Genomic DNA, 14,326 nt, shown 5'->3' with positions numbered 1-14,326 from the left:
TCCCTGAATTACCACTGATCTCTGGACAACAGGAATCAATTCCCCTGGAGGAAAATGGCAGCTATACCATAAAGTCTAGGAGAAATTGCTCACCCCAGGTAGCGCCCCCAAAACTCCAGGAATTGCCCAAGCCAGAGTTGATAACCTAGGTAAGGAACTGGAGTTCTCCCTGAAGGACCACTGCTCTTCAGACAACAGGGCCCCTGGCAGCTTTGGAGAGCATACTAGATGGTACACCATAGAGTCTAGGAGAAACAAAAGTCTCTCTCCCCAGGTAGTGCTCCCATATGTCCAGAAATTGCCCAAGCCAGAGTTGGCAACCCTAAAGATTGCCAAGCTTCAGATGGGGAGCTGGAGTTCTCCCTGAAGTGCCACTGATCTCCAGACAATAGGGATCAGTTACCCTAGAGGAAAATGGCAGCTTTGGAGGGTGGACTCTGTGATATACCATAAAGCCTAGGAGAAACAGAACTCCTTTTCCTCAGGTAGTGCCCCCAAATCTCCACAAATTGCCCATGCTAGAGTTGGCAACCCTACTAATATCCAGTGGAAACTTATAGAATAAAATGTTATTCCACAATGAGAAAAAGAGCTGGCTTCATCCAATGTGTGTCCGCATGGTTGCAAACTCTGGCTTGGAAAATTCCTGGAACTTTTGGGGCAGTACCCGGGGAGGCCGAAGTTTGGCAAGGGGAGGATGCTCAGTTGGGATATCATTCTACACTCTAGGGCTTCTGTTCAGGGTTGTCAGACCACACCAGGCAATCTCCATGGAGGGACGGGGGGGTGGGGTGGGGGAACCGGTGTGTGGTGCGCTGACTTGGCTTTCAGTAAATACTGAAAGTGTTGTCATTAGACACTAGGATTTACAAAATATCTATGGTTTAAGACAGAATTTTTGACACTTGGTAGAGTATCCCTATGTCAACTTCTGCTTTTTACTAGAAGAGATGCAAATGTGCCATGTTCCTTTCCCCAATTTAGGGCGCTGCACGTGTCCTAATGGGCACTCCGTACAGGGCACATGTCACTCCAATTCTGCAGCAGCTACACTGGCTCCCCATGGAATTCCAGATCAGCTTCAAGGTTTTGGTTTTAACCCATTATTTATTTATGTCATTTATAGTCCACCTTTCTCACTGAGACTCAAGGCAGATTACACAGTATGAGATTAATACAATCCGTATCAAGTACATTTCCATTCAGTACCAAGGACATTTCTATAAACAATGCCATAGGATAAATAGATACAAGTTTAAAAAGACATAGTGTTAGCAAGAATCCAATACAAAGTAGAAGAAAATACCAAAACAGAACATAATCACTTCTAGGATTGACATTAGACCACTTAAAGCACAGGTAGTACATAGGAGTACGTATTTAAAGCAACAGATAATATGTAAGGCAACATAATGGTGAAGTCTATGGTCCCTAACTCATTAGCGAAGCATCTGAGACCCCATCCCTACAATACAGCCCTCCCATTTGAGTAAAAAGCCTTTTTGAATAATTCAGTTTTGCATCGCTTGTAGAAAGCCAGGAGAGTGGGGGCTCTCCTAACCTCCTCAGGCAGGTCATTCCACAGGGTCAGGGCCACCACAGAGAAAGCCCATGTACGGGTTGCTGTTGATTTCACCCATGTGTAGCCTGGCACATGCAGGAGACCCTAAACGGAGTGGGACTAGCATACCGAGGGACCGCCTCTCCCCGTATGTACCCCTGAGAGCACTATCAGCAGGCAAACATCTGCTGGTGGTTCCTGGCCCCAGGGAGGCTCATCTGGCCTCAACCAGGGGCAGGGTGTTTTTGGTCCTGGCCCAAACCTGGTGGAACTCTCTATCGGCGAATACTCGGATCCACCAAGATCTTGCATCCTTTTGGTGGGTCTGCAAGTCAGAGATGTTCCACCAGGCATAATGCTGGTTGAGGCCTGCATTAGGTCCATCAATGAGCCTTCCTACTGGTCTCCTGCCAGCAGGGGGGCTCTGTATAGTGATTGGCCCCCCATGCATGCGATGTTGCAGAGTAATATCAATTTGCACCTCCCTCCTCTATTCTCTATGTTGGCGGGCAGGGAAGTGTGAGAGGGCCCCATCTTGGGATGTTTGAATCTATTTTTTTATTTTAATTCTGCAAGTTACGCTTCTTGAGATTGTTGTTTTTATTGTTTATCCTATGTATTTTTATCACTGTTGTACCCCGCCCTGAGCCCGCTTGCGGGGAGGGCGGGTTAAAAATCAAATAAACTAACTAAAACTAAACCAATCTCCAGATGGTAGCTGGAGATCTCCCAGAATCATAACTTATTGCGAGGTTACGGAGATCAGTCCCCCTGAAGAAAATGGCTGCTTTGGCAGGGGGACCCTGCTGAGGTCCCTCTTCTCCCTGAATCCTTCCCAGGCTCCACCCTCAAAATCTCCAGGAATTTCACAGCCCAGAGTTGCCAATCTTACCCCTATTTCCTCCAATGAGGTTGGATGCTAGGAGGCATCCCTGCTTCCATCACTCCTATACTCTGTTGTCTGCCATTGAGGTGACCCTCTGAAGCTGTAATTTTCTCCAAGACTATCTCTATAGTCTAGAAATCAGTTGTAATCAGTTGCTTTTTGAGGACTTCTTATTTTAAATTGGTATGCTATAATGATCTATTCTCACTTAATCTGTTTCCATTTCATATGTTTAGCAGAATCATTCTAGCACTATGGTACATGCATGAAAGAAAAACACAAAAATGGTGGCAAGTTGCTACAGCAGCCCAATGCAGTGTTGTTTCAGAGTATGTATGAAAAGGAAAGGTTGGGAAGGGGAAGCTAGAGAAAGTGCACAGAAAGCTCCCATGCATGGAAGATTAATTTCCAACACACAAGCATCTGCATTCATAGCAACAATGAAAGCGAAGCAGAGAATCTTTGCCACATGGAAACAGCCCTACATCAATCAAAAGCTCTCTTGCAGTCAGTATTGTTGGGCCATGACCAGACAGTAAATCATGTGTTGCAGTGGTTTTCTGGGGAACTCCCTTCCCATAAAGCCTTGCTCAACATTGAACTTCAGTGTCTTTTGCAAACATTACAAAACCATTCCCCCATGCAAATGCCAGACAGAGAAGCTGCACCTTACACTGAGGGCTGCCCTCTAGCTGTTCCTGTTTAAGCTAGTAGTCCTAGAGGTTAACACAACCAGGAGATTGGTGGGGGGCTTACCTTTTTGGCATCAGGGCAATGCCATGATGACAGTCCTGGCACAACACCACCACCACCACCCCCATTTCCCCCACGATCTTCCAGCTGAGCAGTGGTAGGCAGGATAGAAGTAGAGAGCAGGAAGTTTTTTGCTGAAGTAGGAGATATGGTTTCCCTAGGTGAATGCTTGCCACTGCTAGGCCTGCTTTGTTCTCTGTTTCCCACCCACCAGGCAACCTACCTTCATCTGCCCCTACCCATATCTTCAGCTTTCCCTCCTTCTGTCCCCTTGGCAGCCTTTCCCTAGGAAAAGTCTAGCCAGGATATGTGCTGACTGGTGCCAGGCTATGCAGTGGCTAGGCTCAGTTGTGCAGTATTTACAAGGTTTTTGTGCCATGGATCCCTTTTCCCTATTCATTTTGCCTGAACTTTATCATGGTAGAAGGAGCTTTTTATTTTCTTAACCTATAATGTGTAGTTATTTTCTCCTGTTCTGAATTATAGAGAAAATGCTATTTTGTTTGAGGAGATAGTGATAGTGGACTAGGAAAATAATTCCAAAATGGTATGAGATCAACTACTTTTGGCAAACTCTAGATCTGGCTATAAATTTATTTGAGGTCTGGGGTATTCAATCTGATAGCTTTCCCTAACCCTGATTCTTGGGACGGCCCAGGTTCTGGCAAGGGAAGTGCGAGTACCATAAGCTTGAAGCTTATGGGTGGTTTTTTTTTTCATGTGCCCACATGGAATTCCTTCTGTTGCAATGGAGCTGGCAACCAGCAGAGCAGCAGGAATAAAACTCTGAGGTTTCTAATGGCAAGCTTCCTGAAAATGCTGGGCAATCCTCTTCTTCCTATTCTCCAAATTCCAAGAGGTATGAGGAAGAGGATCTTTGCCTAGAGAAAGACGTTGAAACAGCTTCTAGGAACATAACTCAGGATTCACAGCAAGGTGGGGCTTTTGAAATGTTAAGTCCTATTTAATTGAAAAGGATGGGGAGCCATTTTAAATTCATGTATGACATATTATGTGGGTCGCAGATGGCCACGTACGCCTGGGTTGCTTGCCCTGCTTGGATGCTCTGGGGAAGCGGATTTTTTCCTGCTTCCTCAGGGCATCATGGTGTTTTCATGCATTTCCTGGATTTTCTGCATCTTTTCTGCAATCTTTTCTCTTGCATTGCTGCCACGTTTGGGGAAAAACTAGGGCTGCCAGATCCCCTGGCGGTGGTGGGGGATCCCCAGCTTCCACCCTCTGCCCCCCCCATTACCACTGACCTGACCAGCAGGGGGAGAAGGCAAGGGAACAGGCCTCCCAGATGTCCCCCCACCCCACCCCGTGGTGCAACATCACTCCTAGGAGTGACACCATTGCACTGGCCTTCGAAGTGTTGCCACGCCTGTGCGTGCAAGAGAAAAACAAAAAGGTGTCAGGTGTCCCCCCCCCCGCACACACACACCAGGAGAGTAAGGGAACCTAGCAACCCTAAGAAAGACTTCAGCAAAGCCAGGCTGGTACCCATGCAGATGGGAAAATGCAGATCTTCCCGGTCCCACCATTGACACCATTTCCCTTGACAACATCCCCTGCAGCTAGGGTTGCCAGCTCTGGATTAGGAAATTCCTGAAGACTGGGTGGTAGAACCTAGGAAGGGGAGGGTTTGAGGAGGGGAGGGACCTCAGTGGGGCATAATGCCACAGAGCCCACCCTCCAGAGCAGCCATTTTCTCCAGGGGAACCGGTCTCTGTAGTCTGGAGCTCAGTTGGAATTCTGGGAGATCTCCTGGCCCCACCTGGAGGTTAACAACCCTACCTGCCCCCTGCCACTAGAGACCTTCTTTTAAAATAGCAACACGACATATTGTTATGGCATTATAACATCTTGTCTCTACAATGAAAGGTCTAGAGTCTAACTTAAAAAAATGAAAACTGACAACTCGATAGATTGTTATATTGCTCTAACACTATAACAATATATCAATGTTATATTGATATATTGTTATATTGCTCTAACACTATAACAATATATCAATGGCTGATTTAAAAAAAAAACTTGGGAAAGCCCTCAGTGGTGTAAGGGGGGAAGACAAGGGAAATGAGAGGAATCTGCCACGTGGAAACCCTGTTGCCACTGTGCTATATCAGCAGCTGCAGGAGCAATGGAAAAGACACACAAGTCCGTCCCTATGTAAAGAACACCAGGATCAATCCAAAACTGAAGTAGAAAATCAATAGTGATTGCAGGGGGCAATGATGTCAGACTCAAGCCTGCTACCGTTTCTAGTAAGTGCCAATAAGCTGAGAAGACGAGACATGAATCACACGCTGACTCTCAAAATCCATGTTGACAAGGAGCAAAAATATGAACAGTTCTTGTATTTTTTCCCAACACTCCCCAATACGTGACGAAGGCCTATTTAAATTATATGGAATGGAAATTTTATGTTACTGGCAGAAAACAGCTATAAAGGTCCCCGTCGCTCTCCAACCTATGTTCAGCCACAGCTGCACAGAGATACAACCCTTCTTATGCTAGTCCAGAGTTCAGCGAGGTTTTGTGATGGCTGGCAGCGACCCGAGCAATTAAACGACATCAGAATGGAAACCGACAGGTTCTGGCACAGGCTTTTCTTGTACAACAAGTAACTTCTTCAGAATCCATTTTTCCAGGTAGCTCACATTTTCCGTCTCTCCCCACAAAGTACCTGTTGACACTCGGTGGCCCTTCCTACAAGGAACTGATCCATTTGTTTAGGACAATTCATATTTTCAAGGATGCACCCCCCCAAACCTATGTGCAACCAGTCACATCTGTGAAGTGACCCTCACACACACACATTCATCCCACGTGGGTGTCTTCCACATATGGATGGGATTTTGAGGTTTTCCCATTGCTGGTGGACTGCACATAAAATGCAACAGCAACAGGGCTTCCACATGGTAAGTTTCCTCACTTCCCCTGAAAGCCAGTTTGGTGTAGTGGTTAAGAGTGGCAGGACTCTAATATGGAGAACGAGGTTTGATTCCCCACTCCTTCACTTGAAGCCACTGGGTGACCATGGGTCAGTCACAGCATCCCGGACCTCTCTCAGCCCCACCTACTTCACTGGGTGATTATTGTTGTGGGGATAATAACAACAGGTTTTATAAACTGCTCTCAGCGGGTGTTAAGTTGTCCTGAAGGGTGATATATAAATTGAATGTTGTTGGCGTTATCATCATCATCATTATTATTAAAGTGGCCACCACCACCCCGTGGGCCAAGGGGGCTTTTGCAATTAAAATCAGCACTAGAATATTGTTCTATAAATATAACAAGGGAATATTTTCAGTGCAATCTACCCAGTAACATTATAGTGTGATCCCCCAACAAAACCTGATGGATTACTCTCCCCCCCTTTATTTTTTTTCTCTCTTTAGAAGCTGACAAGCTGGCATACTAGACTTTTCCTTTGGTAGAAGGAGTTTATCTGTTGCTATCAACAGTACATCATCATAACTTGTCTGGATTTCCTCCCAAATGACCTTGGCCTTTTAAACTGAAAAGTAAAGTGCGCCATCAAGTTTCAAGTGAATTATGGGGATCCCAGGAAGTTCCACGTCACGGGGTTTTCAAGGCTAGTGATGAGCAGAGACAGTTTGCTGTTGCTTTCCTCTGCATAGCAGCCATACTGGGGGTGACAAACTGCAGGCAGTGCCAGAGTCTCTCTCAGCATCCTCCGGAGTTACACTGTTCTAAGTCTATTGAAGTAAATGGGTTTAGAAGTGTGTAACTCTGCATGGAATGGCACTGACTCTCCTGGTCACCTCAGGTATGCAGAAATAGGACTTTATAACTTAACACGAACATCCTCAAATATTTCGAATTGGCTGTAAATGCTCCAGAAGGAGTAGAGTAGCTGATCTAAAGGAGAAAGGAAAGGGGGAGGGGAATTAGTTCAACTGTCTGAAAGTTTAGCAAATCCTTGCGGGGGAATATATTGGTTAGTGGGATTTCTAGATTGCTGTTCTGCCCACAATTCCTTGCACACTCCCAGCTTGTGATAAGAGAATGGTGGAGTTTGACGGTGACTATCTTTACAGTAATTGCACGTCGCGTGATTGGCCTGTCAGCCACCTTAAGTTTGGCAAGGGATGGCGATGTTTGCCTTCTCTCCTGCTGGAATCTTTCACCGATGGCTCTCGTTTTAGGGTACCAAATGTTTTTCTGACAAGGCTAGCAATGCCTTTAACAGCTGCTTGTCATAAATAAATGTTTCATATTAAGCTTTCCTCATCTCTTCCATGCCGAGCAATGCTTTCTCTGTGAAATAGAGAAGAGATTTGCATGTAGGTTTCATCCCTTTCTCAAGCCAATAATTTGAATTTTCCATCTTTCCTTATTAAAGGTTGCTGTGCTTTTAACAATTTTGTGACAGGCAGAAATTCAATAAATGGTTCCCCCCACCCCTTGCCATGGAGTTGCAGAAGTAGGCAAAGATTTACCAGCCTATGAGGCTTTTTTAGGAAGTAGCTACATTGGTTGGATGAACCTTACAAATATTAGCAGAATAATATAGGAAGCAACAAGCTTTGGGTCCAGTAGCACCATAAAGACCAACTAGATTTCCAGGGTGTGAGCTTTCAGTTCTCTTGACCTCTGGGTAGCATTCAGAATTGTATCCCTGTTTACCAAGGTTCCAGTAAAAGACACTATTGCACTGATTAATCAGATTTTCCCAGAGGATGTAACAGCCTTATTCCATCATTGTCTGACAACCAGTTACTTCCAATGGGACAACGAATTCTATGAACAGATGGATGGGGTGGCCATGGGGAGCCCACTCAGCCCAGTTATAGCAAACTTCTACATGGAACATTTTGAAAAAACAGCTCTAGAATCAGCACCCCACAAACCCAGTGTATGGTTCCGGTTTGTGGATGATACATTCATCATTTGGAGCCATGGGGAGGAAGAATTGATGGAGTTTTTGAATCATCTCAACAACATCCACCTGAACATACAATTCACAATGGAGAAAGAAAGTGAGGGAAAACTCTCATTCCTGGATACCTTGGTCATCCGCAAAGCAAACTTTCAGTTAGGTCACAAGGTCTACAGGAAACCAACTCACACTGATCGGTACTTACACAAAAACTCCAATCACCACCCCCGACAGAAAAGAGGCATAATGAAAACATTAGTGGATCGTGCAAGACGGATATGTGAGCCGCGCTTTCTCAATGAGGAAATTAATCATCTAAACCACGCACTTCAGGCAAATGGCTACTCCAGAAATGAAATCCGAAGAGCAATCAAACCCAGGATGAATCAAACAACCAAAGAAAAACAGTCTCCCACAGAAAAAGTGTTTTTGCCATATATCAAAGGAATTACTGATCAGATGGGAAAGCTTATGAAAAAGCACAACCTTCAAGCAGTATTCAGACCCACCCGAAAAATACAACAGATGCTACGATCAGCAAAAGACAGCAGAGATCCCCTCACCTCTGCAGGAGTATACCGTATACCCTGCAGCTGTGGACAAGTTTACATCGGGACCACAAAGCGTAGCATCCAGACAAGAATAAAAGAACATGAAAGACACTGCAGACTTGGACAGCCTGAAAAATCAGCAGTGGCTGAACATAGCCTAACTCAAACAGGGCACAGTATCTTATTCCAGGACACCAAAATACTGGACAACACTTCCAACTACTTTGTCAGACTGCACAGGGAAGCCATTGAAATTCACAAGCATAAGCAAAACTTCAACAGGAAAGAAGAAACCTTAAGAATGAACAGAGCATGGGCTCCAGTTCTGAAAAACACCAGGCCAACAAAACACTCCACACCCGACAATAGCCCTGCAGAGAAGATTAGCACATCAAGCACCAATCCATATGCAAAAGAACCGCCTCAGGATACAGTGAAGCCTCCCGCCATTAGCATTCCACACCCTGGGAAACTCTTACAGAATGACTCAGCTCAACCCCACCCCTCCTGAGTAGATACAAATGACCTACATCTTTTCCACACTGTGACACTGAGAGATCTCTGTCTTTTGGTGCTACACCTCTGAAGATGCCAGCCACAGCTGCTGGCGAAACGTCAGGAACTACAATGCCAAGACCACGGCAAGACAGCCCGGAAAACCCCCAACAACCATCGTTCTCCGGCCGTGAAAGCCTTCGACAATACATTCAGAATTGGATTTTCTAAACAGCCGCTTTAAAGACATCGGAGATTGATCAGATGTAAAGGGTGGGACAGGACTTCTGTAATTATTTAATAATATTATTTAAACAGTCTTTAATTGTTGCATAGAGGAGGAAGTATCAATACAATAAGGATCCTCACAGCAAGACTGTTGTGCTATGGAGACTGCAGACACAACGTGAGACCCCTCTGTGCATAACAAGGGGATAATTATTTACCAAAAATAATCTGGAAGATCGATGATCAAAACACGACCCGTGGCATCAAATAACAACAACAGCAAACCCATCTTGTTCCTGGTTGTCTTTTAGGCCTGGCTCTTCCTATATCCTTTAAAAGCAGCCTTGGGCTAGCCCTGAAAGCAGCATGCATACTGCTGATGCACAGGGCAGTAAAACTGCTATAAAGCATGTTCCTGAAAACAATGCAGTAAGACCCACCAGAGATGAGAAGATTCCTCCTTCTATGCAAATATTGACGGTACTGGCACCATGTCCTTTACTTTTGATCTCGGCGTGGAAGCTTGCTAGAGGAAAAAGCCAGAGGTACAGTCTGAACCAGAGACCTCCCCAAATCACTGAGCTAACAGTCTCAGACACAATACTTTTCACCACCACCATTGTTTTCATGAATCGGACCTATGTGGGCACCTATTTGGGTTATCAGCTTATGGAGACTCAAAGCCCATTTGTTCAGAGGTAAACCCCTTTTGGGGGGACAGTGGCCTTTGGTATGGTTGAATCCAACTCGAGTCATACACTAGCACTGCGACACTACCAAGAGAGTTTGGTTTGAGTTCCCAGGGTCATTTTAAATAGGGTGAGAGTGTAAAGACAGTCTCAGTTGCACTAATCTGGTGTGGACAAAAGCCAACTTCGTTAGAATTAACTACAATTTCCACTTTTGGTTGATGCTAAGGGTTACCAGCCTCCAGGTATTACAACTAATCTCAAGAATACTGAGATCAGTTCCCTTGGAGAAAATGAAAGCTTCGGCATATGGACGCTATATCACATCCCTGCTGAACTCACTCCCTTCCCAAAACTCTATCCTCTCCAGACTCTGCCCCCAAATCGCCAGGAATTTGCCAACCCAGATTTGGTAACCCTGGCTATGATCCTTCCCCAACATTATACTGCCCATTACTTTGATACTTGGGCAATTTCCACAGCACCGAGCGTCTCCTTGTCTCTTGAAATCCAGGGCTATAATACTGTTTATCCTTTGTCCTTGTTGGGTTGAATTAAATCAGTGACACTAGATAGTTAGGGATTTTTCTTTCCTTTCTTTAAGACTGCCCACAGGAATGTCATCAGACCTGGATGATAGTTTGCTTTTAATTGCCATTATTACTTGCTTGGGTGCTTTTGGCTTTCATAGTTATTCCCCCCAGGATCTTTCAAATGTCATTGTGCATTATGTGCAGGGCCTTAGAGCTGGGAGGAGGGCAGAGGAGAAGAGAAATCTGTGCAGAGATACAATAGGCGGGGCTATCTTACCTGTGGGGCAGCCTGGACAAATGTTCAGGGCACTGCTCTGGGGGGTGATAAAAAAAAACCAATGGCTGATTGGGTTGATAGAAAGTGGTGGTAAATTGTAAAGTAAACTGTGGTGCATTTCTGAAGGGACATGCATTGTGAAAACTGGGTGCTTTATTTTTGTTCAGAGAGGGCTGGGTAGTAATAAAGGCAGTGTGAGGGCTCCATCTTTAGATTAGAAAATAGGAACCCATCTGAGCAATGCAGCTACAGTTCAAAGAGCCTTGTGCAAAAACTGTGCATGCTTCCCTATTTATTTATTTTTTCAGTTCTGGTTCCTCATGCTGCATCACAGGCTGACTCTGAACGAAGATCCCTGAGTTATCCCATGGGATCTTTCAGATTCCTGCTGTACTTGAATTCACTCTGACTGCCCCATCCTGCAACTCTATGGAAAAAGTAGAATTGTACACATCTAGAAGTAAAAATTGGAAGCAGCCCTTGGCCATGATTCTCTTTGGGTGCAGGGGTGGTATAATTCTGTTCCTTTGCTTATCTAGCCTTACCTACCTTGCAGGATTGTCATGAGGATAAACTGGTGAAGGAAGAATTATGCATGCCACCCTGAGCTTCTTGGAGAAAGGGTAAGACAATTACTGTCACTGGCAGATAGTAGCCCCATGGGGGGGGGAAGGGAAATCATGGTGGGATTATTAGCAGGTTCCGAGAGGGCAATTTAGATGGGTGAAACCCCCGTGTTCTCTTGCAAGGGCCTATAGCTAAAACCAATAAAAATAGCTGAGCTGGACTTGTGTCTCCTGCATCTTGCCTGCTTTGGCCCCATGTGATAACACAGGCAAGCATGGCAGCAGAGACTTGGCACATATGTGGCAGTACAAATTTTGGCAAAAGCTATTCCATGCACCAGGACACCAATGGATATTTACAGGGCCACTGTACAAAAGAGTAACAGATACAAGTTGCCGGGCCTATAAAATGATGTATAGCTTTGTAACCTATGACGGAGAAACTGGCTCATTGAAGTGCATTCTCTCTCTGTATGTGAGACTCAAACATCCATCATAAACAATGTATGATACCTGCAATTAAATCCTATCCCCTTGAGACAAATCTCTCACAATTCAGTAACCAAAGGCTGAACATACCATTGTGCGGTTCCTTAACACTTTGTTTTTGTTTACAGAACAGCTTCTAAAACTGCAAATTTGATAGGTGGTCGAGAGAGGAAGAAGTATTCATCAAACTTCCCCCCCAGGCTATTTTCTTATCAAAACTGTCACCCCTCCAAACTGTTTAATGTTTGCTGGGGAAACGTATGGGTACCTACTGTCCACTCCTCCCAAAGGCATAAAAGGGTAGGAAAATGACTTCGAAGAAAGAGTCAAACTGCAGTCCCAGAGGCTGTGTTTTGTAAAAACAAAACCCATCCCTTTTCTTAAAGACCACAGAATGAAACATGGAGTTCTGCTTAGAAAGCAAATGAAAATATTTAAGTTACGAAGTTTGCCAGAAAAACAAAAGCTGGTGCATTCTTCAACTGAACTGAACTCACTGTTAAAACTCCGCTCGCTCAATTGTCAGAAGTATTGTCACATTCAAGCAGAATTTTGTTATCTTTTTATCTCGCCCTAATTCCAGAAAGATCAACGTTGACGTATGTGGTCACCCCTCCCAAATCTTACCTCACAACAATTCTGTAGTGTTTCATTCATAAGAAGTACAGAAGCCTTGAGCTAATGATAGAGCTGAGTGGACCATCACTCAGCTATTCTTACAAGTATATAGAAGTTTATCCTGCCATGCCTGACCTCAATATTCGACTGGAGAGAGATACTGAGAAAGCTATTACTCCTAGCAGTAAGCATATTGAATTGTACTTGTTTACCAACTTGCTTGGAGGTTTGTCAATATAGTTGACAAAACACAACACAATTGTTCTACGCAACGGTTGCAAATTCGAGCACAGTTTCATGACTGTTATATGGAGTTACACAGCTAAAACCTCAGCCAGGAAGCAATTATTGAAGAACCTGGGTGAAAACCCTGCTGTGTGCAGGCAAGGGAGGGGGGGATAGCATCTCTGAAATCCTACTGAAATGGGCTTTCAGTCTCTATAATAAAAAAGATCCCAAATGCAAACATACCACCAAATAGACTGCTTCTGAAGCCAGGTGCTATCTCTTTATTATGTAAGCATATTTGCTTGTTGGTATCTGTAGAATTATATTCTCTTGGAGGGAGCAGAGGATCTAATTACAGAAGAACTTCAGCATCAATTACGCTTTCAAACATTCTCACTGAAGTTACAAGATACGTAAGCCAGCATAAGCCCAGGAGGAAATTCTGGCTTTGCATCTGGTTAACAGAAATAAACTCTCTACTAGTTACCCAAACAAAACATGAAATTGAGTTGCTGGTGCCAAATGGTCAAGATCTCAGACCAGGCGCTTGTGCTTCGGGTAGCAAGTTTCATTGCCTTAAGCAACATGCTTCACTTTGCCGAATAGTAAAGCCCTGATCTGGTGCCCAGGAGCCACAATAAGCTGCAGTGCTTTGCGCTGCAGCAGGTAAAGCAAACATTCTGTCCCAAGGAAGCAGAGAAGAACTAATGCAGCTTTGCTGAGCTTTTCCATTACAAAAGAAAGTGCAGACTTTTAGAACCACAGGATCCCAGCCAAGTCCAACCCTGAAGTTACCCTGGCATCAGTTTTCCCTTCAACTTTTGTCATGGTGGGTCTGTCAATATATTAATTCTCCACATGGCCCCATCTGTGGATGCTTAAATCCAAAGACTAGAGCCATGAGCAAACAAGACAGATCTTACTACAGGCCCGAGAAAAGCGCCAAGTTTGCGGAAAAATCAAATAGGTAGATGGATGGATGAGTGGAAAGCACCCAAATTAATACCAGTGCCTATACCTTTAAGAAATGTGTGCTCTCTGTGATCTTGGAGGCCACTGTGGGGTTGCTAGGCAACCACAACAATATTGTCAGTCTTTAAAACATGGTTTCTGTCAGTAAAGGGGAAAGGAAGAGCCTTTTCCAAGTCTATTTTAGCCTCCAAGTGCACCTCTGCTCCCCTCCCTCCTGCCTTGGAAGGAGAACTCATCAGGCCAGGCCCTGTGGCATCAGGCAACTTGCTACCATGCAATTTGCACAACTCATTCAGATGCCGTGGTGGCTACTACTTGATGCCACACAACTTGTCTGGGCTCAGTGGCAGCCTATATACAACTTGCATGACTTGGCCAGGACCAGCAGTGGCTACCAAACAACTCAACTGAGTGACTTGCTAGTACCATACAACTTTTGCAACTTGGCCAGACTTTTCCCAGAGAGAGGCTGTCATGGGGAGGGTTGGAGAAAAAGCTGAGAGCCAATGTGGTATAGTCAGACTAGGATCTGAGAGACCCACGTTCAAATGCATATTCTGCCATGGAAGTT

At 44.8% G+C, this 14,326-nt stretch overlaps 1 protein-coding gene across 1 annotated transcript in view; it reads right to left on the bottom strand.

Moving 5' to 3' along the window:
- The window catches only part of MAPK6 (mitogen-activated protein kinase 6), a 38,295-nt gene that overhangs the window by 15,579 nt on the left and 8,390 nt on the right, over positions 1-14,326 (bottom strand). The window lies entirely within an intron of this gene.

This window comes from Eublepharis macularius, chromosome 18 (genome assembly GCF_028583425.1).
Source record: "Eublepharis macularius isolate TG4126 chromosome 18, MPM_Emac_v1.0, whole genome shotgun sequence".
Lineage (NCBI taxonomy): Eukaryota > Metazoa > Chordata > Lepidosauria > Squamata > Eublepharidae > Eublepharis > Eublepharis macularius.
Note: the sequence above shows the minus strand (reverse complement) of the source record. Positions and strands in the feature narration are given on the sequence as shown.